At 37.9% G+C, this 24854-nt stretch overlaps 1 protein-coding gene across 1 annotated transcript in view; it reads right to left on the reverse strand.

Moving 5' to 3' along the window:
• Positions 1-8560: 8560 nt before the first annotated feature.
• tsnare1 (T-SNARE Domain Containing 1) overlaps positions 8561-24854 on the reverse strand; it is a 124561-nt gene continuing 108267 nt past the window's right edge. Inside the window, exon 12 of the mRNA XM_084088506.1 lies at positions 8561-8701. The gene's annotated coding sequence lies outside the window, so the exon portion shown is untranslated. The remainder of the gene's footprint in view (positions 8702-24854) is intronic.

Consider the following 24854-nt stretch of genomic DNA (forward strand, 5'->3'; position numbering starts at 1 on the left):
CGGTGTCCCTGGTATCGTTGACGAAAAATTCACAGGGGCCCCAGCGCGGGGGGGGAAGTGGCCCCCGGGGACCAAACGAAATTTTTCCGTAAAAGTCTAGTAGACCAACATACCATAAAAAATTCTTCATCCTCGGTGCCACGGTTCAGGTAGTTATTTAGGAAAAACTGCATTTTTTTGGGTTTGGGGGGGCCCAGCGCGGGGGGGAGTGGCCCCCGGGGACCAAACGAAATTTTTCCGTACAAGTGTAGTGGGGCTACATGCCCACCAAATTTCATGTTCCCCGGTGTTTCGGTGTCCCTGGTATCGTTGACGAAAAATTCACAGGGGCCCCAGCGCGGGGGGGGAAGTGGCCCCCGGGGACCAAACGAAATTTTTCCGTAAAAGTCTAGTAGACCAACATACTATAAAAAATTCTTCATCCTCGGTGCCACGGTTCAGGTAGTTATTTAGGAAAAACTGCATTTTTGGGGGTTTGGGGGGGCCCAGCGCGGGGGGGGAGTGGCCCCCGGGGACCAAACGAAATTTTTCCGTACAAGTCTAGTGGGGCTACATGCCCACCAAATTTCATGTTCCCCGGTGTTTCGGTGTCCCTGGTATCGTTGACGAAAAATTCACAGGGGCCCCAGCGCGGGGGGGGAAGTGGCCCCCGGGGACCAAACGAAATTTTTCCGTAAAAGTCTAGTAGACCAACATACTATAAAAAATTCTTCATCCTCGGTGCCACGGTTCAGGTAGTTATTTAGGAAAAACTGCATTTTTGGGGGTTTGGGGGGGCCCAGCGCGGGGGGGGAGTGGCCCCCGGGGACCAAACGAAATTTTTCCGTACAAGTCTAGTGGGGCTACATGCCCACCAAATTTCATGTTCCCCTGTGTTTCGGTGTCCCTGGTATCGTTGACGAAAAATTCACAGGGGCCCCAGCGTGGGGGGGGAAGTGGCCCCCGGGGACCAAACGAAATTTTTCTGTAAAAGTCTAGTAGACCAACATACCATAAAAAATTCTTCATCCTCGGTGCCACGGTTCAGGTAGTTATTTAGGAAAAACTGCATTTTTTGGGGTTTGGGGGGGCCCAGCGTGGGGGGGGAGTGGCCCCCGGGGACCAAACGAAATTTTTCCGTACAAGTCTAGTGGGGCTACATGCCCACCAAATTTCATGTTCCCCGGTGTTTCGGTGTCCCTGGTATCGTTGACGAAAAATTCACAGGGGCCCCAGCGCGGGGGGGGAAGTGGCCCCCGGGGACCAAACGAAATTTTTCCGTAAAAGTCTAGCAGACCAACATACTATAAAAAATTCTTCATCCTCGGTGCCACGGTTCAGGTAGTTATTTAGGAAAAACTGCATTTTTGGGGGTTTGGGGGGGCCCAGCGCGGGGGGGGAGTGGCCCCCGGGGACCAAACGAAATTTTTCCGTACAAGTCTAGTGGGGCTACATGCCCACCAAATTTCATGTTCCCCGGTGTTTCGGTGTCCCTGGTATCGTTGACGAAAAATTCACAGGGGCCCCAGCGTGGGGGGGGAAGTGGCCCCCGGGGACCAAACGAAATTTTTCTGTAAAAGTCTAGTAGACCAACATACCATAAAAAATTCTTCATCCTCGGTGCCACGGTTCAGGTAGTTATTTAGGAAAAACTGCATTTTTTGGGGTTTGGGGGGGCCCAGCGCGGGGGGGGAGTGGCCCCCGGGGACCAAACGAAATTTTTCCGTACAAGTCTAGTGGGGCTACATGCCCACCAAATTTCATGTTCCCCGGTGTTTCGGTGTCCCTGGTATCGTTGACGAAAAATTCACAGGGGCCCCAGCGCGGGGGGGGAAGTGGCCCCCGGGGACCAAACGAAATTTTTCCGTAAAAGTCTAGTAGACCAACATACCATAAAAAATTCTTCATCCTCGGTGCCACGGTTCAGGTAGTTATTTAGGAAAAACTGCATTTTTTGGGGTTTGGGGGGGGCCCAGCGCGGGGGGGGAGTGGCCCCCGGGGACCAAACGAAATTTTTCCGTACAAGTCTAGTGGGGCTACATGCCCACCAAATTTCATGTTCCCCGGTGTTTCGGTGTCCCTGGTATCGTTGACGAAAAATTCAGTAAGGTGACGAAAAAAAAAAAAAAAAAAACTTTGACAATCCCTATATGACCGCTTTCGCTAGCTACGCTAGCGGCGGTCATAATAAACAGTGCTTTTCACGAATGCCCGAATCTGATATACTGACACTGTACACATGCGTTTACTTTCTCAACTGTTAAAGACACACTCTGCAGTTTCCGTTTTTCTCAAACAGCGCCCCCTAGAGTCGCTGTGGAGTACTTGTATTTAACGTTACTGTCGTAAATACCACTCACGCAGAGCCGTCTCTGCACTCTTCCGACCGCGTTTACTTCGTCGACTCTGCCATGATTCACGTCTGAAATGCGTGCTAGTGTCTTCCATAGAGGCTGCTTCATATGTTGTTGATGTATGTGACGTCGTGCCGTAAAGCAAGTCGTGATTCTCGCGAGATTTGTCAGGGCGCCACCTCTCAAACCTGCATTGCTGGTTTTGCCAGCGGCGCCGGCGCCGTGTGAATTTGTCCACTCAAGTCAATTGCAAGAAAACATGAAAGAGAGCTCAGTTAAAAAAAAAAAAGAAAGAAAGAAAGAAATAAAGAGAGAGAGAGCTCAGTTTAGTATTCACGCACTGTATGAGATGCGGCTTTTTGGGTGCTCGCTTCGGATGTTTGCTCACATAAAGCTTTCCACACAGTAACAAAATGAGCTCCCTTTGCGTCTTCTTGTCAAAGCTTAAACTTTCATGACGATGCAGCGCTGGCCCCGTCCACTGTCCCAAGCGTCGTTCACATTTGTTCACGTTCATGCATTGTTAAAATTTATAAAAATGTTACCGGCCAAAGCCTATAATTACTCGCAAATACAATCAGGATTCTATTCATACTTCACACAGGGGGTACACAGACAAAGAAAGGTAGGTTACTCCATTTCATAAAAATAAATAAATAAGTAAATAAATAAAATGACTGAAGTGACAGATTGCATTTAATTTTGACAGAGATATTTCAGTGTGAAGTGCCAAAGATGTCATCCCATGTTAACATAATGATACACTATGCACTCTCGATTGCTAGTTGTCCAACACGCATAATACTTGCTTTTCTGCTGACATCCTCAAGATGTGATTATGAAAACACCTCTTCCCTGAAATACTTATTTTCAGAGTTATCAAATAATATGTTTGCCGTTTCTTCAACCTTTTCAACCATGAAAAGCTTCTCAGGTATGCCTCTTTCAGTTGGCCAAGTATGATTTTGTGTAATTGGCAGAATGCATTTGTCCTCCACATGGTACATATAGATAGTGCCCAAACTATGTGGACGTTTGATGTGGGTTTGTATTTTCAAAGCCTTTTAATGGTGATTCAATGAAAGCAGGCATCTTTTATGAGTAAGAACATCAAGTCTATCCTGAAGCGTGTTTTTCCATTCCACTGCACTAATTTTTATTATTTTTATTATTGCTAGTTGGACATTTTTCGTTTCTTTTGCAGCATCTCGCGCATGACACTTCATTCTAAAATCGAGACGCTCAAGTTAAAAAGTTCATCTTTTAAGACCTTGCACTTTTTTCATTTCACTGACCTGCGTCTTGCGTTTTAAACAGCAAAAACCTGTTCATGACATGCAGAAGAGCAAAATCAATTAGTGTCAAACCTAAAATAGAAATGACCAACATGCACTCCAAATCAATATGTACATCATGCCCATATTCATGCTTATGGATTGGGATTCCTGACATTTTGCTGCTCTTTAAAAAGCAGCAGTGAGTGAGCAGGCTGGTCAGAGAGAATTTATGAAGTGCTGGAAAACATTTATCCATATGTCAGTGATAAGAGGCAACCTGTCAAAGCCTTGATGCTAAACTGCACCACCCAATGCGTAAACACTCTCTCTGACTGCACGCGGACAGTTCTTTTGTGCGATCAATGCCAGCTAGAGGCATTTTAGAAATCATCGATAACAAACACACCTCCGTTCTCTTTCTTATTCCATCCTGTATCTGTCAAGAGCAAATTTGCCCATTGCCTATGCAGTGGAGACAGTGTTGTGTTATTGACCATGCTGTCTGCATTTATGTGTGTGTAAATGACTGCCATCATGATGGAAGCTTTAATGGAAGTGCAGGGCTGTGACAAATGTTTTCCATTGACATGTTTACTAAATGTCCTTTTATGCAGCTGTAACTATTAAATGCACACTTTGGAAAGATAAATGCGACCGTTTGATATAATCATGTTTATGGATTCATTGGGATTCTGCTTGGCTATATTAGTCTGGGAGACCAACTTAAACTATAAAAAAAAAATTTAGGCTAGGGAAAAATTAGTTTTTCCCCCCCAGCATTGTTCCTGCCAAACTTATCAAACTGCCCGTGGCAGATTATTTTCTAATATTTGTGCTTCCTCCAATGACTTGTTTTGCAAAATGTATTCAAGTCTTGGTAGCTATTGTGATCGCAAACACAGCAATATGTTGCAGAAGCTCGGCCCATTAGAAGGACTTTAATTCTCACTACAGAGGGCTCCCTGATTCATGAGTCCTAGAGGAGCAATAACTCAGAGATTTATCCCCTGCTAACAGAGTTGCAAATGGGATAGCCAAGAGAAGCTGATGATGTACTGTTGCTGCCAGTTAGCCAACATTTTACCACCTAAACAAAGATGGATTTAGGAAGAATAGCATGTTAGCATCTATATTTCTACTAGCTTGTCCCAAGGGATTTTTGCACATGAGGGAAAAAATAAAAATTAGACATGGTTTGTTGAAAATCTCTGGTGACCAAACATTCAATATTACAAAATGATTTATTTATTTGTTTGTTTGTTTGTTTATTGTACACATACACTACTGTTCAAACGTTTGGGGTCAGTAAGATTTAATAATGATAATAATAATAATAATAATAATACTTTTATTCAGCAAGGACACATTAAACTGATCAAAAGTGACAGTAAAGACAAGTATAATGTAACAAAACTTTTCTATTTCTAACAAATGCTGTTCTTTTGAACTCTCTTGTCATCAAAGAATCCTAAAATAGCAGGTTTTCCAGCATCAAAATCGGCATTTTAGATCATGTAACTGAAGACTATAGTAATAATGCTGAAAATCCTGTAGTAGTAATGCTGAAAATTCAGCTTTGCTGTCACAGCAATAAATTACATTTTAAAGTATAATACATGTTCACACTTTACTGTAATAAATAAATGCAGCCTAGGTAAACATTTTTTTTTTTTTTTTTTACATTTTAGTTTATGGTCCAATTCTCACTATTAACTAGTTGCTTATTAGCATGTATATTACTAGGATATTGGCAGTATATTAGTCCATATAAAGCACATATTAATGCCTTATTCTGCATGACCATATTCTACATCCCTTAATCCTTCCTACCCAATACCTAAATTTAACATCTACCTTACTAAATTTTAATAAGCAACAATTAGGAGTTTATTGCTAATTAATAGTGAGAATTGGACCCTAATCTAAAGTGAGACCAAAAAAAAAAATTATCAACCTGGTTGGTACATTTTTTTGGTCTCCCCAACCTTTTGAACGGTAGTGTACCTGGTTCCCATAATGATTAATTAACACTCTGTTAGGATTATGTTCTGTTCAGTGTGTTTGTTTTGGTCATTCTAAGTTGACCTAGTTTCCTCTGTGTCAGTTTCATTCTGTTCACCTGCTGTTTGTTAATTATCTCATTAGTTCCCTCGTTTAGTCTGATATATATTTTCTCTGTTTTGTTCAGTCCTTGGTCCTGTTTTGCGTTGTTTATGCTAGTGGCTGTGTTATCCAATTCTCCTCCGGTTATCTCAAAAGTGTTATATTAAAGACTGTTGTTATTGTATTTCTATCATTGTGCGCTTCTTTCACCACTGCCACATGTGACACATTCATATATTTAAAACCTTTCTCTCTAAGTTCTTTGCACCTTTTGGATTAGCATGGTGACAGAAAATAAAGACTAAAGATCTAAAGCTGCATTGTTGTGCAACATCTTAATGTTACATTAAGAAAATGTTACAATTTTCATACACATTTTTGGTAACTTTAAATTCATACACAGATTTTGGGTATGTTTACATGACAACAATATGCTTAAAACTGAGAGGTTTTTACTTTGAGTTTTCCACCTATACAGACGACTCCATTGTCAAAACGATCCTCATTCTCACGGATCACGACTAAAAACGCTGTATTCTGCTGCCAGGCCATTAGATGGCGATGAAACATTATAGACTGAACATGTAATACGCATGTGCATGATGTCATCGTTTTCACAGGTTCACGTTTTTATTGTTTACACGGAGACCGTTTTCAAAAACTTCCACTTTGAAACCCGTTTTCAAAAGTTTGCGTTTTCAGCCACCCAAAACGCCGTTGTCGTGTAAATGAACGGCCAAAACGCATACAAAGTTTTACGTTTATTGTTTACACGGAGACCGTTTTCAAAAACTTCCACTTTGAAACCTGTTTTCAAAAGTTTGCGTTTTCAGCCACCCAAAACGCCGTTGTCGAGTAAACGAACGGCCAAAACGCATAAAAAGTTTTACGTTTTTAGTTAAAAACGGTGCCGTATAAACAGCCTCTTAGCAAACAAGAAACATTATAGCAACATTAAGCTATATGCATGGCTATCATCCAAACTTTACAAATATCTTACAAATTAGGGCTCTCAGACTCCCAGTGATAACGTTTCTTTCTAACTTAGCAGTAGTAAATGTTAGTTATAACTAATCTGAAAAGGCCTCTAATTTAGGACCGTGTGGATTCCCACTCATCTTAATGGCAGCTGCTCAGCTGAATGTATGCAATTTGAAATCTGCCATCTTTTGAATGGTGACCAATTTAGAAAGATTATCAGCCAAATTGTGTATATAACATCTACAAGCTAACTTGTCAAACTTTGACCCCTTCCTATACAGTATATCCTAAATATTCCCCAAGCTAAATTGTAAGAAAAAAAAAGAAGCTGAATGCTCGAATGAAGGCTAACCCTTCTCATGTACTTAACATTTATCAATGCATACGCTTAAACAGCTTCTACAGTAATTCATAAACACAGCAGTTAAGCATTAACATTCTGCTGCAGACATCACCGATGTACCAGACGAAATTGCTATGACAGAAAAAGCTATAACTATACCCCATTCAAATTGCATGTTGACTTTCTCTGCTCACAACAGAGATCATCCGACAGTGAAGATAATCACTCTGAGAGGGAAGCATAGTGAGCATGTTGCTGTCTCTGAATGAACAGTGTGCCATGAAGTTTCTGTCTCATGTTGATTAGCAGGTGAATGACTGAACCAGTACAAACCTATTATTTCCATTATTTGTATGTCAGTTCTCTTGCCATCAGAATCTATTGAAGTTTTATGAGCTTTAAGTGTGCATGCGAAAGACAGACAGCGAAATAAATGGAGAGATTGTTTTTTAAATTGTACTGTTTAATCAAAGCCGGCAAATAAACAATATACGGGTTAGGGTTATAGCCTAACCCTAACCCTCAACCTAAATATGAGCAGTGCAATACAACACGATACTGAACATTTTAAATATTATTCATTTTGGAAAGAAAGCCTATGATTTTATGGTTATGCAAATGAAAACAATAACCCTGTTCTCTCTCAACAGGTGTTCTATAACGGCAGGCTACCTGCTGCATTCAAATGTCAGTTTATAATACCAGTTTTTGGTCAACACAGACAGCAGGTTACAATCTTAAAAGAGAAATGTACACCAATTATGTCTTTCTAACAAACAAATTGACTTATAAAGAAGGTTCATAAAAAGAATGTAATGTCACAATTACAGGTTTTTTTCCCCCACAGATTACATATTTGCGCCCTAGAAAAATAAATATACACATGTATTTTGAGCACAGTGTAGCAAAAGATCAACATGAGCTGATATGAGAACTAGCATAAAACTGATTCTTGAGACAGGACAAAACAACATTTTGACAAATAAAATCAACATTTGTACCTTGCAATTAATGATTTTAACACAAATATACCATTTCAATTATTGTGCTTATATATTTTTGTCACAACCTGGATATGTTAACAATTGTTTAGATTATTTTCCCCATTTAAATAAGTCATATTAGTAGCAACACCACACACACACACACACACACACACACACACACACACACACACATTATGTAGTATCAGTTCATTGATTCATTGAAATTAATGATAGATTTGTAAATTTCTATTACATATTTCACATATTATTATTATTTATTTTTTCCCAAATTGAATTATAGGTGAGCAAAAGCACAGCCAGTTTTGTCTCAGTACTCAAGAATCAGTGATACATGACAGAAAAGAGATTTTAACGTTGGCATAGAAGCCCACAGCAACATTTACTCTATTTGGATTTTGTTCTTTGATTCGAGTCCACTTTGAAGAGGTAAGGAGCAATTAAATGCACATTACAGTACAAAGCTCTGATTAAAAGTAATTAAAAATAGACTCTTTTAATGAACACACACACTCACATTTCCATACAGACATACACAGAAAAAAACCCACACACAATCCGACAGAAATACAGATATAAATAAGAGGAGAGGAAGTGAGCGCAGGTGGACTACGTACAGACTCTTGTTTTGCCGGGAAATTGGAGTGGAAACAGAGATCTCTGAAAGAATAACAGAAAAAGGTTGAATGTCACAAAGCAGGTCAACACCATTATGAAGGACAGAATGAAGGACAAAAACCGGTGGATGCACTGGCAAACTGCTTCACCCCCGGCATGATATCTCTAGCCAGTTAAAACATTAACTGGTGTGGAAGCAAATTACACATTTTATTATTAATTTGTCCTGAGGTTTGGGGATGTAAATTATGATTAGTGGTCAGACCTAAAGTTTTAATTAAGTGCAAGCCTAAGTTTGGAACAGAAGTGGTTCATTAATCATCCAACTAGGCAATCCATAAAAAGGCCATAGCTCATCACTTTAATTCTAAATTATCTATATTCAGAGTGCAAACAAAAAACCTTTAAGTAAATGAGAGTTATGGAGGCATTATTCCCTGTCACTGGATGTTGGGTAGTATCACATGCTTGTTATCCAACATCAAACGCTTTCAACTTTTATGGTAGCTACAAAAACCTTTCTTAATTCCTTAATCAGTTTTGTCTTGCTTTCCAGTGAAAATATCTAAACATAAAAGCAAGATAAATAAAGATAAAGTATAAAAATAGTATCTATCTATCTATCTATCTATCTATCTATCTATCTATCTATCTATCTATCTATCTATCTACACACTCTTTCACATTTGTTCAAAATTTCAACAACGCTTATATTTTTTGAGACGACTTAGGCTGTTTGGTGTAAATCAGAGAATTATGCAATTATTCTATTATGCTGTCTTAGGTAGTCTTTTGAATTATGGGATGCAAACTTGGTATGGCAATCTTTCGGTCCAATTAAAATCACAGCTTGCTCGTCTTGTGAAAATTGCAATGAAAGTTATGGGTGTAAGAGAGTACTCATCACTTCAATCAATTTACGAATCGTTGATCTTTAAAAATGCACAGACAATAGTGAGTGATTCAAGCCATGTTTTATTCCCAATGTATCAGCTTCTGCCATCAGGGAGACGGTATAGAGTCCCATTGTGTAAGAGCAACCGTTACAAAAAGTCATTTATTCCTGTATCAATTAATATGTTAAATAGCAAGATGTAGTAATGTAGTCATGTTGAAATGTCGTGTAAATTCATTATTGAATCCATTTCTTTTAATTTGCCTATATTATGGAAAGAGGGACCGTAGTGTAAATTCATTATTGGATCCATTTTCAATTTGCCTATATGGTGGGAAGAGGGACCGTAGTGTAAATTCATTATCGGATCCATTTTTTTTATTTTTTTATTTGCCTATATGGTGGAAAGAGGTGACTGTTGATGCTGTTAATATTTTAGCTTTTTATTGGCTGTGTGTGTATATGTGTATGTATGTATATGTTGTGAATCAATGCAGCTTGAGTCCAAGACAAATTTCCTTAAAAAGGACAATAAAGTATACAAACAAAACAAACAAACAAACTCTGCTGGATTTTTCTAAAATGTATTTTATGATTTAAGAGCAAAAAAGAATTGTCATTGGGATAAGAAAAATAAAACATTTTTTTTTTTTTTTTTTTTTTTAAAGTTACAGCTGATATTCAGTAAAACAGCACTCTTGCTTTGTGATATTTATTATTTTATTTATTTGAATTCCACATAACTGTTTGTGTTTTGTTACTGCCACATTTGGTGATTTGATATGTTGTTTTAAAAACAGCCAGATATGTGTGACTAAGCATCTCATATGAATTCCAGTAATATTGAGAACAACAAAATAAATGTCAACTGATGATTCTGCCAAAGAGAGGGTGAGGAGGTTTTTAATGTGTGTGTGAATCAGGAAAAAATAACAAGGCGAGGCAGAGAGAGAAATGACAGATGAGCATTATGTGAACGTCTCACAGAAAGGTCTCAGAAACGTCCATCAGTCCTGATGTCATTGTTGTCACTGTGTGGGAATCTTGGCTGAGACGATGAGAGACAGAGGGGGAGTGAACAAGCCAGTAAGTGAGGGGAATGGTAAAGGAGAAAAGGGATGAAAGGATGGAGAACTGAGAAAGAAAGAACACCTGCTTTGAAGTGACAGAGATCAGAGAGCAACCTCCACCCAGGCTGTCTCTCTGGCCAAGAAGCTCGCTCTGCTGGGTACGTCCACATCAAAGACTGCTTCACAGCCACCGCGGGGAGGATCTCCCCCTGCCACCGAGCTCACAAGTCTCACTCTTCCTCTGTGCCAACTGTGCCACTATACCCATTATACCAGCATCATACTCTGAGTGAAAATAACATGAGGGGAGCTGGAGAGCATCTAAAGCAACTCGCAGGCTTACGAGACAGAGTTGAAGTGATGAGGAATCTTCTAAACATAAGCACATAAAATGGCAAAACAGAGCAATAGCTGAAGACTAAGGTATATGGGGCTTATACTAAGGTATAAGGTATATCGCGTGCAATGAGTAAAGATTGAATTTAAGATCATTTGAGCACCATCATTTTGAAATGTTGCATAAGAAATATATTTTGAAATGAATGAGAGAAAATACTCAAAGGTGTCATATAATGCTATTCTAAAAATTAACCATTTTGTTTATTGGGTGTAATAGAACAGGTTAAGTTAGGAATAATGTACATCCAGCCGGTTGTTATCTCAGAATAAACCCCTGATGGGGTGATGAGGACACGAAGAGGGGGGGTCTTGCATCAGCCTGAAGGGGTTTATTCTTAGATAACAACCAGCTGGATGTCCATTATCCCGCTTATTACAAGGCTACTTGCCACGTAAGTAAATAATTAGACACAAAATATTGATCTGAGTCTAAATATTTGATTAGCTCTTTAAACGCAAAGCTTCCGCAGAGAGAGCAGTTGCTAGCGCAGCAAGTTCAAACTAGATGGACATTTAAGGGATACAGTCATAACACTTATTACACAGAATTTCGCCACATAAATAATTATGGGGATAAGAGATATTGATTTCAGATTAAACTGTTTTAAGATTTACCGTACCTATTTGTTATCCTATAATCCAACAGTGTACAAAAAATAGTCTACTCTATTCCCAGTCTGTCTGAAAAGTGCTCATTTCTACAAAGCCCCTCCTACAAAAAGCTCAGAGTGAGAAGGAAAACATTAAAAAAAGCATCATATGACCCCTTTAAAGGGATCATTCCCCCAAAAATGTGTATTCTGTCATCCTTTACTTTATCATATCGTTCCAAACCTGCATGACTTTCTTCTATGGATCTCAAAAGAAGATATCAAAATAATAGAAAACATGCAACTAAAACTGCTGCCAAAGAAAGATGCAGAATACATGTAATTGTTTTATATAATTGGAAAGGAATATATTTCTTGCAAAGGATGTTTAATTTGGCACACACTGACACACAATCACAACTGAGATTAAAGGCACACTATGTAATTTTCTGCCAACAGAGGTTGTTTATGTATGAAGTCATGAGTATGTGGGGTAATTCAGCGCTGTTTTATCATATTAGATACAGTACATTTGAGTGTGTTGAAAGTTTTTATAATGCTACTCTGTGCGTTCGCTCGGCGGCCACTATATGAGACACTTGTTGCACACCGCAGTGAGCTAGATCAATATTAGGCATGGTAAATTTGGTACTCGCGTTAAATCAAGAAAACGAGATTTAAACAAAAAGACTAACTGTGTTGAGCTGTATAACAATGATTCGTTTTCTGTCGATGAATGTATCCAAACAGTTGCTCACCAGTCACATGACACATAATAAATTAAAGTGTCTTTGGTGTTTCCATGGTTTCTACAAAAAAAACCCAAAAAAACCAAAAACAAAAAAAAACCCAGAAATCGAGGGTAACGTGTGTTTGACGTGTCCTGGTTAAAATGGCTTATTTCTCTGGATTTAAACATTCTTAGAAACATTTGGGATAATGTAAGTACACAAATCAACTAAATATATAACATTGTTCTAGTGGTTTTTGGATATTTTAATCCAAAAACCTTACATATTGTGCCTTTAATTCGGGAAATACCTGCATTTACATTTTAGTTCTAAGATGTAGGCAGTACTGCACTAAAATCAGAATATTACAGGAGTTCTTATATAAATACTTAGCCATGAGGTTATGAAATCTCAAAAGTGATTAAGAAGTGATAAAATTGGCTCAACATTTGCTGATGTGGTTATTTCGAATAAGTGTGCACTTAAATGTTATTTAAGAATCTTGCTAAGCTAAGTATTAGGGGACAAAATATATTGCCTTTATATTTGCATGATTTAAAAATCCATTACAGACTGAAGAAGTCTGGCAAAAAAATGAGTTGCATCGTGCAAAAAGTGCAAAGTGCATATGAATTACAGGTAAACACGAGCAAGCAAACGTTTCAGCACATTGCAACTTCAGTGCTTCAGTGGAGCAAATGATAATTAAAACTACATTTGGAAAATACCTTCTAAACTTCCAACAATACCACCAACTTCTATACTGTTTAAAAAGCATCCCAGAATGCATCTCAAGAAGTTGTTTGAGAGAAGACTCAAGTGGCTAAAAGCTACAATATAAACGACATTAAAAAAAGATGTGGAAGGATATCAGGAAATGTTGCATGCCATTCCCAAATGTGTTACCTGCGTGAAAACAACAGCTGAACGTATCAGAACATATGCACTAACCACAAGTCTGCGGCTACAACATGATCATGTTTTAAAAGGAATTCAAGCAACAGATGAAAACAGCTGTTGAGAATGTTAAAACTTTCATATAACAGATTAAACTCCAGACCTGGATAAGAAGGGTTTTCTGCTCTTTTTTCCCTAATCCAAGAGTTCTAAGATTTAGTAGTCAGACGCTATTCTGGGCAAATCAATGTGGACAGATGGGCCCCTGCACTCCAAAAGCATCCGTCTCGCCCCATTTCCAGTCCGCGTCCAGATGCCTTCTCCCGATAGCACATATCAATCAAAGCCAAGCACTCTTCACAGCCAAAGTATTGATTGTCAGAGAGGGAATTAAATGGTACCTCAGCACCTCCACAGATGCAGAGCGAGTGCTCTGTATGAGTTGAAGGCAGAGAGCTGTTTGGAACTTCACGCTCTAGTCCAGCTGCCCGCATACAATGCAACACACTTTTGGACACACTCTAACAGTCTACTCACTAAGTGCATAAGCTTTTACACCTCCAACAGTGAATAGACAAGCTATCTGAGAGTCAGTCAACCATCCTTCTGTCAACCTGCCCACTTGCTCCCCCCCCACCCCCACCACATCCTTACTGTGAAGCGTTTTTTTGTTTAAAGGGGTCATGAACTGGCTTTTTTAATTTTTTTATATTGATGTCTGAGGTCAACTTATGACGTTCGCTTGGTTTTTACATTCAAAAACATCAAAATGAAAAAGTAATAGGCTATTTTCTACCCTGGTTTTGAGCCTAGCTCCTGAAACGCTCGGTTTTTATGGGCGTGCCGCATTGAAGACTTGGAAGTAAACACCCACTGCTATGATTGGATAACAGTTTTGCATATTATAATGAGTTTCATGTAATGTGCGAATCGGTGGGCGGGGCTAAACAGGCAGTGTTGAAGTAGGCGTTGATCTTCTGCGGAGGTGGTGTTTGAGACCCTTTGACGTCATAGATCCCCACTTTGAAAAACGTCGTTCGCTGTGCCTGGTGTCAATTAAAGCTTTTATTGGACTAACAAGGACGTTTTCAGTTCTGAAACTTACAGGATATTCTTATAGTATGATGACCTCTTATATGTCAAAAGATCAAGGAAAATTTGATTTCTCAGTTCATCACCCCTTTAAATAGTTCCTATCAGATTTAATGTTATTACCTTGACAAACTATACATCATTGAAAATATATAAGACTCAAGTTTCAGTATTTGACCACTATTGACAGCATTTATTTGAAATACTAGAAATCTTTTGTAACATTTTAAATGTGTTTACAGACACTTTTGATCTATTTATTGTGTCTTCTTTTATATAGGACACATATATTTACTATATTATTCTATTTTATAGTGTTTATTTTTCTTGCTTACCCTAAACTTTTGAAAGGTAGTGTATCACGGTATCCACAAAAAATATTAAGCACCAAAAACTGCTTTCAACATTGATAATTATGCTTCTTGAGCACCAAAATCGGCATATTAGAATGATTTTTGAAGTATGATGTGAGACTAATAAGAACCATAATAAAAACAATAATTAATGTTTAAGCACCAATAACAATTGATTATAATTGAGCAGCAAATCAGCATATTAGAATGATTTCTGAAGGATCATGTGACACTGAAGACTGGAGTAATGATGCTGAAAATTCAGTTTTGCCATCACAGAAATAAATTACATTTTAAAATATATTAAAATAGACAGTTAAACAGTTTAAAATGTACAGTATATATTTTGAAGATTGGGATAATTTATTATATTAAAATGGCAATGTACATTGTTCTAAAGGGGGCATCTTAGTTATATTTTCAATAGACTGACAACACTATATTCTTTTAAAATCATTCCCTGCTTGCAGTCCCCTCAGCGGCATGTATTCGATGACTCCGCGCTGATCATTTGGCTATAATGGCATTTTAAGTCTTTTTAATGTGGTGTCTAGTACATTAGGGTGACCAATCAGCTTTAGGTAATCTCAGCTCTTCCTGGAGACACCAGCCAGCAGCTGAAGCTAGGAGGGGGCTGTCTCATTGTGACACCTGGAAAAGCATATCCAAAAAAATAAATAAATAAATATGAGACACGTGTGATTTGTGTCATCCTCCATTTCAGGGAGATGTCCTCTATCTCTCTGTTTCCTTCTATAAGCTACTAACATTTAGGTTTGGGACTCTGCAAACTTATAATACCTCCGCCGCACATCTGTTTCTCACATGGGAGCTTCAGCGCCTGTCTCTCACTCGAAGAGTTTGTCGGTAATCCCCATGAGTAAAGTTCAGAGTGAGCTGACAGCACTAAAAAATAGATAAATAAGGATTTTCATTTTTCACCCTGTAATGGAAAATTGCACATAACATTTCTCACTCAGCATTTATCCTAATAGCGGCTGCAAATCCATATCCCCTAATTTCACAAAATCACTTCAGTGCAGAGAAACAAGCGTTTTTTGCAGGTAGGAAACACAGTTTGTTAAACCTTTTCCTACTCTTGTTTCCCCTCTTGCTTTTTTCCCACTCATGCCAGAGAAATCGATATAAAAACATTTAAAATATACTTTACATAACAGGTTTTTTTCATAAACTTTTTTTTCTGGAAAATAACTGTCAAATTTTCACTCACCGATCTCTTGCTGATTCTAAAGTAAGAGAGGTGACAAAAGGTATAAGTAGAGCAAATTTAACCAAACAGAGCGACAACAAACCTCAGTCACAAGTGAACTCAGAAACTTCTATCAGTCAGTGGAGAAAGTGAGTAATGTCTTGCATTAAGTTTGTTGTTTATTCTTGGCCGGAAGCAGTGAAATAACCCTATTAAATCCAGTAGTCGCCCTGCCATTAATCTCAATGCAGCTGACTAGTTCCTCAAAGCTAATGGGGTTTAGAATTTGCATCAGGCAAGTTTACCCACAAAGCTTTGCCTAAGAGGATTTTAGTCCATACAGAGGGCTTATTGTCACACTTGTTCATGGACGTGGATTAAATATACTAGGACTAGTGCGCTATGCTAACTCCAAGTGCGGATGCACAAGCAGTCTTTCATTTCTGACGACTGCTACTGGCTATAGCAAGTAGAAAATGACCTTCACTAATGAATGTGCTGGTGGTTGTGGGGCGGTTAAAGATCAGGGGCCGGTTGCAATGAACCCCTCAAAATCTTATTTAAAACTGCAGGTGAAATTATCACTATGGGTTTTCTTAACTTAAGGAGTTTGTTGCAACCGACTGCAGGCTAATCGAGCTCCTGAGTTCTCTATTGCCATTCTACCCTCGAGGAAAACATTTAACCCCAAGCTGTTCTGATGGTAACTTCCTCAGCAAGTGTACTAGGTTGCTTTGGACAAAATAAACAACCACAAAAAATTACTTTATGGTAACACTTTATTTTACAGTGTCCTTGTTACATGTTACAGTACATGTACTTACCATAGTAATTATGCATAATTACATGCAACTAACCCTCAACCAAACCCTAATCCTACCCTAACCCAAAAGTAAGTGCATGTAGTTAATTAATATTACATAAATATAATTACACTGTTACAATGCCTTATAATAATGGCAATAACTGGGTAATAACTAGGTACTAACAATGAACCTACCCCTAAGCCTACTGTAACTTAACCCATTGTAGTTACCTAATATTACCCAGTACTTTCTTAGGCAAGTACACTTAGTACACGCAAATGCACATACTGTAAAATGTTAAAAATACGCAACAAAATTACTAAAACTTTAATTGGTATAATATAAATATAAAATATAAGATCTATTTAAAAATATCAATACAAAATATAATAGTATCTCAATGATACTAAAATAACATATTAAAGCAATTCTGCAACATTGCAACAGCTAAAACCTTGTGCTAATTTGCAAAGTGCAATTCTCAATCTTGCGTGTCAGTTTCAAGTTTTTTTCATTCATTTGACAGTAGTAATAATAAAGTATTTAACTTCTGATAAACATCTCTAATGCATTTAATACTATATTAAATATTATAACTAATACTCTAATAACTAATATTAAATGCATTAATGAACAGTGTAAATAATATGACTGATGACATGACAACATGTATGGAAATATGTTAAATCAGATGTTCACTGTTAGAGGCTCTGATGTTTAGTACTCTAGGCACCCTTAAATATTCTCTCGCTCTCTCTGTGCCTCTCTCGGATTTCTTTCTTTTCATCTTTGCAATGTCTCATCACGGTGAATACCAGCTCAGTGTTGTCAACTTAGCTTTTTCATTTGAATAAGCCTCTTTCTGCAGGAACCTGTCTGCTCTGTTTCACTGAGGCTAAATCAGCTTTAGCAGCTAAATATAAAAATGTTTCCTGAGCATTAATTCTTTAATATTTATCAGCGAAAAAAGGTGCTTGAAATTCTGCTTCAGTCCCGCTAGCAGTTCAGAGAGAATGACAAGCTGCACATAAGCTTCGATGCCTCGGTTGATCCTAAAAACTCAAACTGGAGTTGGATGTGTGTAGCATGACTTGTGCTGTTACACTTCAATGTTATTATTAAAAAAGAAATTTAAACTCTCCTAAAAATGCAATGAAGAAAGAAGAAGGAAAAAAACTAACCAAGAAGGGGTAAAATATTATATAACATTACCAAAAACTAGCTGAGAGCAACTTCAATGTCAGATAAAAAAAAAGAAAATGAAAATACTGAACAAGAAGTGAAACCACAGGCAACTTTGGGGTTAAACTAGCTACACACTGAATGATGTTTTCCACTATAATGGTTCAGAGGGATCTGAAAAACTTGGCATATATATATTTCCAGGCCTTGAATTTAACTTTTTTGCTCACCACCCTGTGGCTAGTGGTTTTCCTAGTAGTTACTCAGCATTTTCACTGGCCACAATTTTGACATCGACACCATGGGGGAAAACTGCCATATAGATATTTTTAACATTATCTCATAATTTGGAAGCAGGTATATTAGGCTGCTGTCACTTTAAGACCTGACACATGGATACATTATACTGTTACACATGCATTTTCTTTCTTAATCTCAACTGTTTACGTTCACTTAAAACATAACTGACGGTGAATACTCACCAAGACCGGCTTTTTTGACATTATATTGTGTGTATTTGACTTTTTTTTTATCATATTCAGTGAAATCGACACTATAATCCGACAGAACAACATAAATAAGGTGGTTTTAGAAAAAACCCGAGCTTCTAACTCCACCAGGAGCGTGTTATTTGTTTTGCAAAAATCCACCGCTCCCGGATCATTGGGTCCAGTCAGATCCCCCCTTCCTCGCGCACGTTACAATATCACATGAACGCGACACGCCTGAAGTTCGCCTGAAGATTGTACGAAGCGTGATGGCGGAGAGAAAATCTATTAACAAGCTTCCAATTCCTCGGTTATTGCTATCTATGGATAGATTAGCCAGGGCAGCCTACCTCCGAGTCCATGGTGTTGATCGATGCTGAAGAGACGGACACGTTCACAGAAAATCAGGTACACGAGCACGACCTCGATGGGAGGGTGCTCGCTGGTAGTGGGGGAGGGGCACGAGAGTTGTAAACATTTAAAATTTTGGCTAAGTCGACTCAATCTGCCAGACTTGCCGACTGCAGCTTTAAGCGCAATAAGCAGTGGAAAAGAACTCAATTTAGAACTGAGAGGTGGCTTTATGTGCACGCACTTTGGGTGTGCACTCATTCCAACAAAATCTGTTGAATGAATACAATTATGCGCAATACGCACAATCCCATGCCAAAATTCAAGCCCTGTAACACCAACCGTATTCATCCGGAGCAAATGAGGGGAGGAAGTTTTGTGTGTCAGCTCGCTGTCAGAGAGATGAGAGAGCGAGAAAGCGCAGCTGGTATCATTCAGCGGAAAATGAGTATTGGACTTGGAAGCGTTATCGATAGCCCATGTATCGAAAAATCAGTATTTTAGACAACACTACATTCAGTCCCGGCGCCATGGGCGGGCATTAGGGGGCCTGGCCCATCCTGTGAGTCACTAGTGCCCACCCTGGACGAGTCTGTCTCCCTTCAACAACTCCATGTCAAGTCCCACCAGTCCTTGCTTGTTTGCACAATATATTTTTTAATCAATAGGCTACTGTTCTCAAAAGTTATCGTTTTGAATATACATAACTTCTGAATAAAAATAAAAATGTGTTTGGTCTGATTTTTTTATTATTTTTTTTTATGGTAAATGGATTTGATTGGTTTGTCGATAGTGAGTGCAGAAATGCATGTGATAAGCGGTCTTATTAAGCGAGTCATTGAATCTTTGACTCGTTCAAAACGCTGAATCATTCAGTGATGAAAACAGGATTGTGAGTGTTGCTGTGATCTTTGTTTGGATTGGAACTATTTTCGCTGCTAAAATAGAACAAAAACAGTCAATATTTCGTCTAAAATGTAAGTGACAATATTAATGACTTGTTTATTGAACTGTCATATGTCAGTGTCACATTTTCAATCGTGATGGTATTCAGCACTCTTGGTCGTGTGATGTTGCTTAACTGTATCATATTATAAATATAAAAACTCCACATTTTGAATTTTTACGGCAGTATGTTAACTGAGTTTCTTTTTTGTTTTTCGATTGAGTTTTAAACATTCGTATCCATTTTTTCGCATTGGTCATTCGGTTGCTGTGAATTGTAAAAACACCTCTTAAACACTTGCGACAGATGCGAAAATCGATTTTTTGCCCCAAATCTTTTCACATAATTTTTATGACGGACGAAATTTTCGGAGGCAGTGTGTAAACGTGATTGACACAATGTGAGGTCGTATTTATATACAAGAATTTTGGACTCAGTCTGCAAGAAACTTTAGCGTCGGTGCATTATACATTATACTGTATAATATCATGCTCTATCGATCATCATCACTGTATCATAATCGATTAATGTTATTATGCAAGAAAGTTATCTCATTTGTGCCCCCCTGAAAAAATGTAATGCCCGTCCGTGAATTTGTGTCTGGCGCCAGGTCTGACTACATTGCACTCAGTTTATTATTTCAGATGCCTTTTCAAAAGACTATTGAAAAATGTATATATTATATATACAATTCAACCTGCCAAAGTGGCAAGTATCTGCTTTACACGCCACTGCTGAAATCCACACGCATTTGGCATATATATATATATTATATTGGAAAGCTTCACCACTACCTCCTATAATACCTTCTTCCTCTGAAACAGTCAACGATTGCAAAGGCAACACACTAAGCCAGGAGCAGCAGTGATGGAAGAGAGACATTAAAGGCTTCTAAGGATAAGCAGAGGTAAATTCTGCCCTCCTCCCCCTGCCCTTCACAGCATGCCTGTGGTGGGTGGGTTGGGTCTGTTATGTCCCTTCTTTCTGTGACAGTGCCTGGCAGCACGGTTTGACTGCAGCCCACGCTGCTGCTTCAGTGGAGGGTATGGTGTCTGCCCACACAGGTGCAGGTCTGCCCACTAATCCTGCGCTCAGCGGTCAGTTTCAGACATGATAAGGGTCAAACAGAGACTTGGCCCGGCCGTGCAGTTCTGTGCCGGGGAGAAACGGGGAAGTGTGCTGGCTTTGCGCCCTTTCTGCCACATTCAAAAAGAGGCAGACAACGTGAGGTTGGACACAGGCTGTTGTTTTTATGTGGGCTGCATGTGTGAACATTCCAAAAACACAAACAAGCTAAAAAAATGGGTAATACAGAAATGAATGAAAGAGCCTTGGTAATAGAACGGGAGTCCTTTTTGTACTATAAAAAAATGTTGTATAATAAAAAGCTCTTGGGAAAAATATCAGCGTTTTTATAAGCTTTGAATTCTTGGTCTACACTGTGCATATATTTGGTGCTTATTTTGTCTGCAATTAATCTGCATCATAAACTAAATGCTCTGTTTCTATGGCAGCAATGTACTGTACTTCCAAGAAGCAATCTCTTCACAGATATTAATTCTTTTTAGCGGATCTGGCAACACTTTTCCTAGAAATTCAAAACAAGTCAGTGAAGAGCTTGTGGGATGCTTTGTTGTGTACGAATAGAGGTATCCGAGGCCAATTCATAATTCAATTTCCTTTTTACACAGTGTTGAGTGTTTTGCGAGTGTGTCACAAAACAATCTTTATACAACAGCACGGCCAAACCTAGACTTTTACCTTAAAAAAGAGAAGTGTACAATATTAAAAAGACAAGTCATATTTGTAATGTAGAATGTATATTTACATGTTCTTTCGTACTTACACATTCACAAAACCCTGTAAATAAAGACATGATGTGACCGAAATCATCATAAAACACCTCCAAATGTGCCATAAGCTGATATTACAATGTGCAGACTGTTGTTATGTATATAAATACAAGGAAGCCAATTTGAAAAAGGCAAATATATATCTTGCAATAGTGTTCTGACATTTAATCTAGAGCGAAATATAGGCTACTAGCAATAAAACTGTAAGCAACACAATGGGATTGATCTCCTGTTTTATTTCGAGTCTAGTCAGATTTTGCTACATTTCGCTGTGCCAAATGTGCCCACAAAGATAGAAATCCCTTTGAAAAACCTACATTGAAATCTCCATGAGGAAAACTCAATGAGACTTTTTTTTTTAAAGTGGTTTATCAGTAAAATAAGGGATATGTGTTCAAAATCACCCCCTATACCCTCATTTACTATTCCCTACATTAGTCCATAATATAGTTTACTTGAAGGAGTGAATGAAAACAAGTGAGTGAATTTGAAGGGCTGCCGCTTTTGCATAGTTTGTGCTTGCTGTTTAATAATCATTTAAAACTTAGGAAACTGACAGTTCCAGTAGTAATGAAAATATTGGTCTTGAAACCTGTCATGGAAACTATGAACCTTAATTAAACAATTTAATAATAAATAAAAAAGTATTTCTACCTGTATGATATACGCTATACTTGATTACAGTGTCATTACATCCACGCTTTGTCTGACAGCATAAATTACATGCAGTGAACATTACAAGTATGAAGTTTAAGCATTTCGTTTAAAAATGTAAGTTTAAATTTATTCAAATTTACGGTACCATTGGTAAGATTTTTTTTTACGGTTTTTGAAAGTCTCTTATGCTCACCAAGGCTGCTTATATTTGACCAAAAAATACATACATAAAATACATAAAATACACACACACATATATTTATTTATTTATATGTGCATATTTATTTCTGTGATGCACAGCTGAATTTTCAGCATCATTACTCCAGTCTTCAGTGTCACATGATCCCTCAGAAATCATTTGAATATTCTAATAGGCTGATTTGGTGTTTAAGTAAGTAACGTAACCTATTATTATCATCAAATTGTGCTGCTCAATTTTTTTTTTTTTTTTTGATAAATACAAATTTTAAAAGAATAGTATTTATTTGAAATGTTTTTTTTTTTTTTTCTTGTAACAAAGTAGTAGTCCTTTGACTAATTTAGTGCATCCTTGCAGACACAAACTTTTTAACAGTAGATTAGGACTTCAGCTACCAAGCATGTGGCTTTATGTGAATTGGATAACCATCATACCACAAATTGTGGCATGATGAATGAACAGCTCTATAATATCTATAAGAAATGCTTCACAGACTAAAAAAAAAAAAAAAAAAAAAAAAAAAAAAACTAAAACCTTTTTTTCAGAAAGCAACATAAAATAGGTACATTTGAAAAACATGAAAACCACATTTCTTCACTCAGCCACCAGCATAACAACAAATGTGCCAATTCACTAAACGAAATCGAAATTTCACCCTCCAAAAATAACATTCTATCTAGACATTTGCTGACATGAGATAAGAGGTGATGCTTTTCAGGGGTCCAGACACCATGGGGTCGGAAAATGCTCAAAGATTCTCACGTCCCTTGTCAAACCGGCTGACAGATGGGGATTTAAATGCTTCTAAAGATAATGCATAACGGTCACAACATTAAAACGCATGCAGTAATAGTCTGTTGTCTGCTGTTGAGGGTTCATTTTAAGCAATTGGTGACTAAATGAGTTGGGGCTGCTCTCAAATTGCTCTCAATTTCAACAGCTCAGAGTTGACGGGATGGCTGTAGTTAGTTCATGGCGCTGACATGCATATTAAAAGATCCCTTTCACCCAAATGAGTCTGTAAACAAGATGTGAGGGCAGCACTGGCAACACAACTCGCAGGAATAAGTGTCAAGGAGCAGTTATTGCATTATTTAGAGCACCATAAAGTGCAGGGCTATTGATTTGAGAGGCAAAGCAGCTCTCTGGTTATTTCTGTCATTGCTGAATCATTAAACTGATATATTATGCACTGCGCTCTTCCCTCTGCCACCATGTCTGTTTCCAACATCCTGTGCTCCTTTTTATTCAAGTTCTCACTATTAACCCCTCAGATCTGTCACTTCTAACTTATTCTAACCATCTAAGGCCATGTGCACACCTGGTATTAACGTAATTTTTGGGTAATCAGATCACAAAATCATATTTACACCTGGCATTAACATTTATCTCACCTCCTGTGAACCTTTGATCAGGAGCCAGTTACATAAACGTCTAGGTTACGACTGTAACCTCTGTTCCCTTTCGAAAGGGAACTGTCTTAAGAACTAGTCTGACCAATTAGAAGTTAGCCCAGGTGTAATCAGTCTTACTTTCAGTTTCAAATTAGACCAGTCTACTTTTATAACTGACTAGTCTTAAATGGAAAAAAAAAATAAAAAATATGATAACTAACTTTAAGACTAGTCTAAGCAGTTTATGCAACCGGCCACTGATTCTGTTGAGGGAACTAACTAACTAAAACTAACTAAAAAAACACACCAGATAATTTACATAAAGAAATTACAGTGAACAAATAAATAAAGCAAAAAAAAAAAGTACATTTTAGATAAATAAGAGAAAAGTTTGAGTAAATGAAAGTAAATAAAAAGTTCGGGAAAAAAAAAAAACTGTTAAGGGGGGTCTAAGGTGTACCTTTTTTAGTGTTTGGCAACCAGGGATAATTAAACGTAGAAAATGTAGAAAGAGATAATCACAAACTGTGCCGTGCATGAAAAAAAAAGTCTCAGCAGAACTGAATGGCCCATGTTTACATAGATTCAGAGCTGTTAATTCTCAATATATGCAGCTTTTGGAGCCGGTTCCTAGCACAAGCTGGCAAGTTCTCCTGAGCGTATAGTCTGTTATGGCACTATACCAAACAGTGCAGCTTAGGGTGAAACCCGAAAAATTTCATAAGGAAAATTTCATAAGATATAAATCCTTTTATGTGATTTCAAATCTAGGTATGATCAAGTTGTTTTTACTAGGTGACGTTTAGGTTGTTCAAGATTAGCACATGATTATTTATTGAAATGCCTTCCTTGTCAAACTCCATAGACCATTTCAATTTATACATAGATTCCACATTTGACTGCTCAGATGAGGAGCCCACCATCTTGGAACGGACACTAGCTAAGTTTCCATCCACTTGTCAATTGAATTATCTGAAGTTCGGTAAAAAAACTGTATGAAAAAACCGAATAAAGCTGGTGAAAGTGTGTCTCCATCCAACGGCTTTAAAGCGAATAAAAACCTGTGAGTAATGACGTCACAT

This window comes from Abramis brama (assembly GCF_963993115.1).
Source record: "Abramis brama genome assembly, chromosome: 17".
Taxonomy (NCBI): Eukaryota; Metazoa; Chordata; class Actinopteri; order Cypriniformes; family Leuciscidae; genus Abramis; species Abramis brama.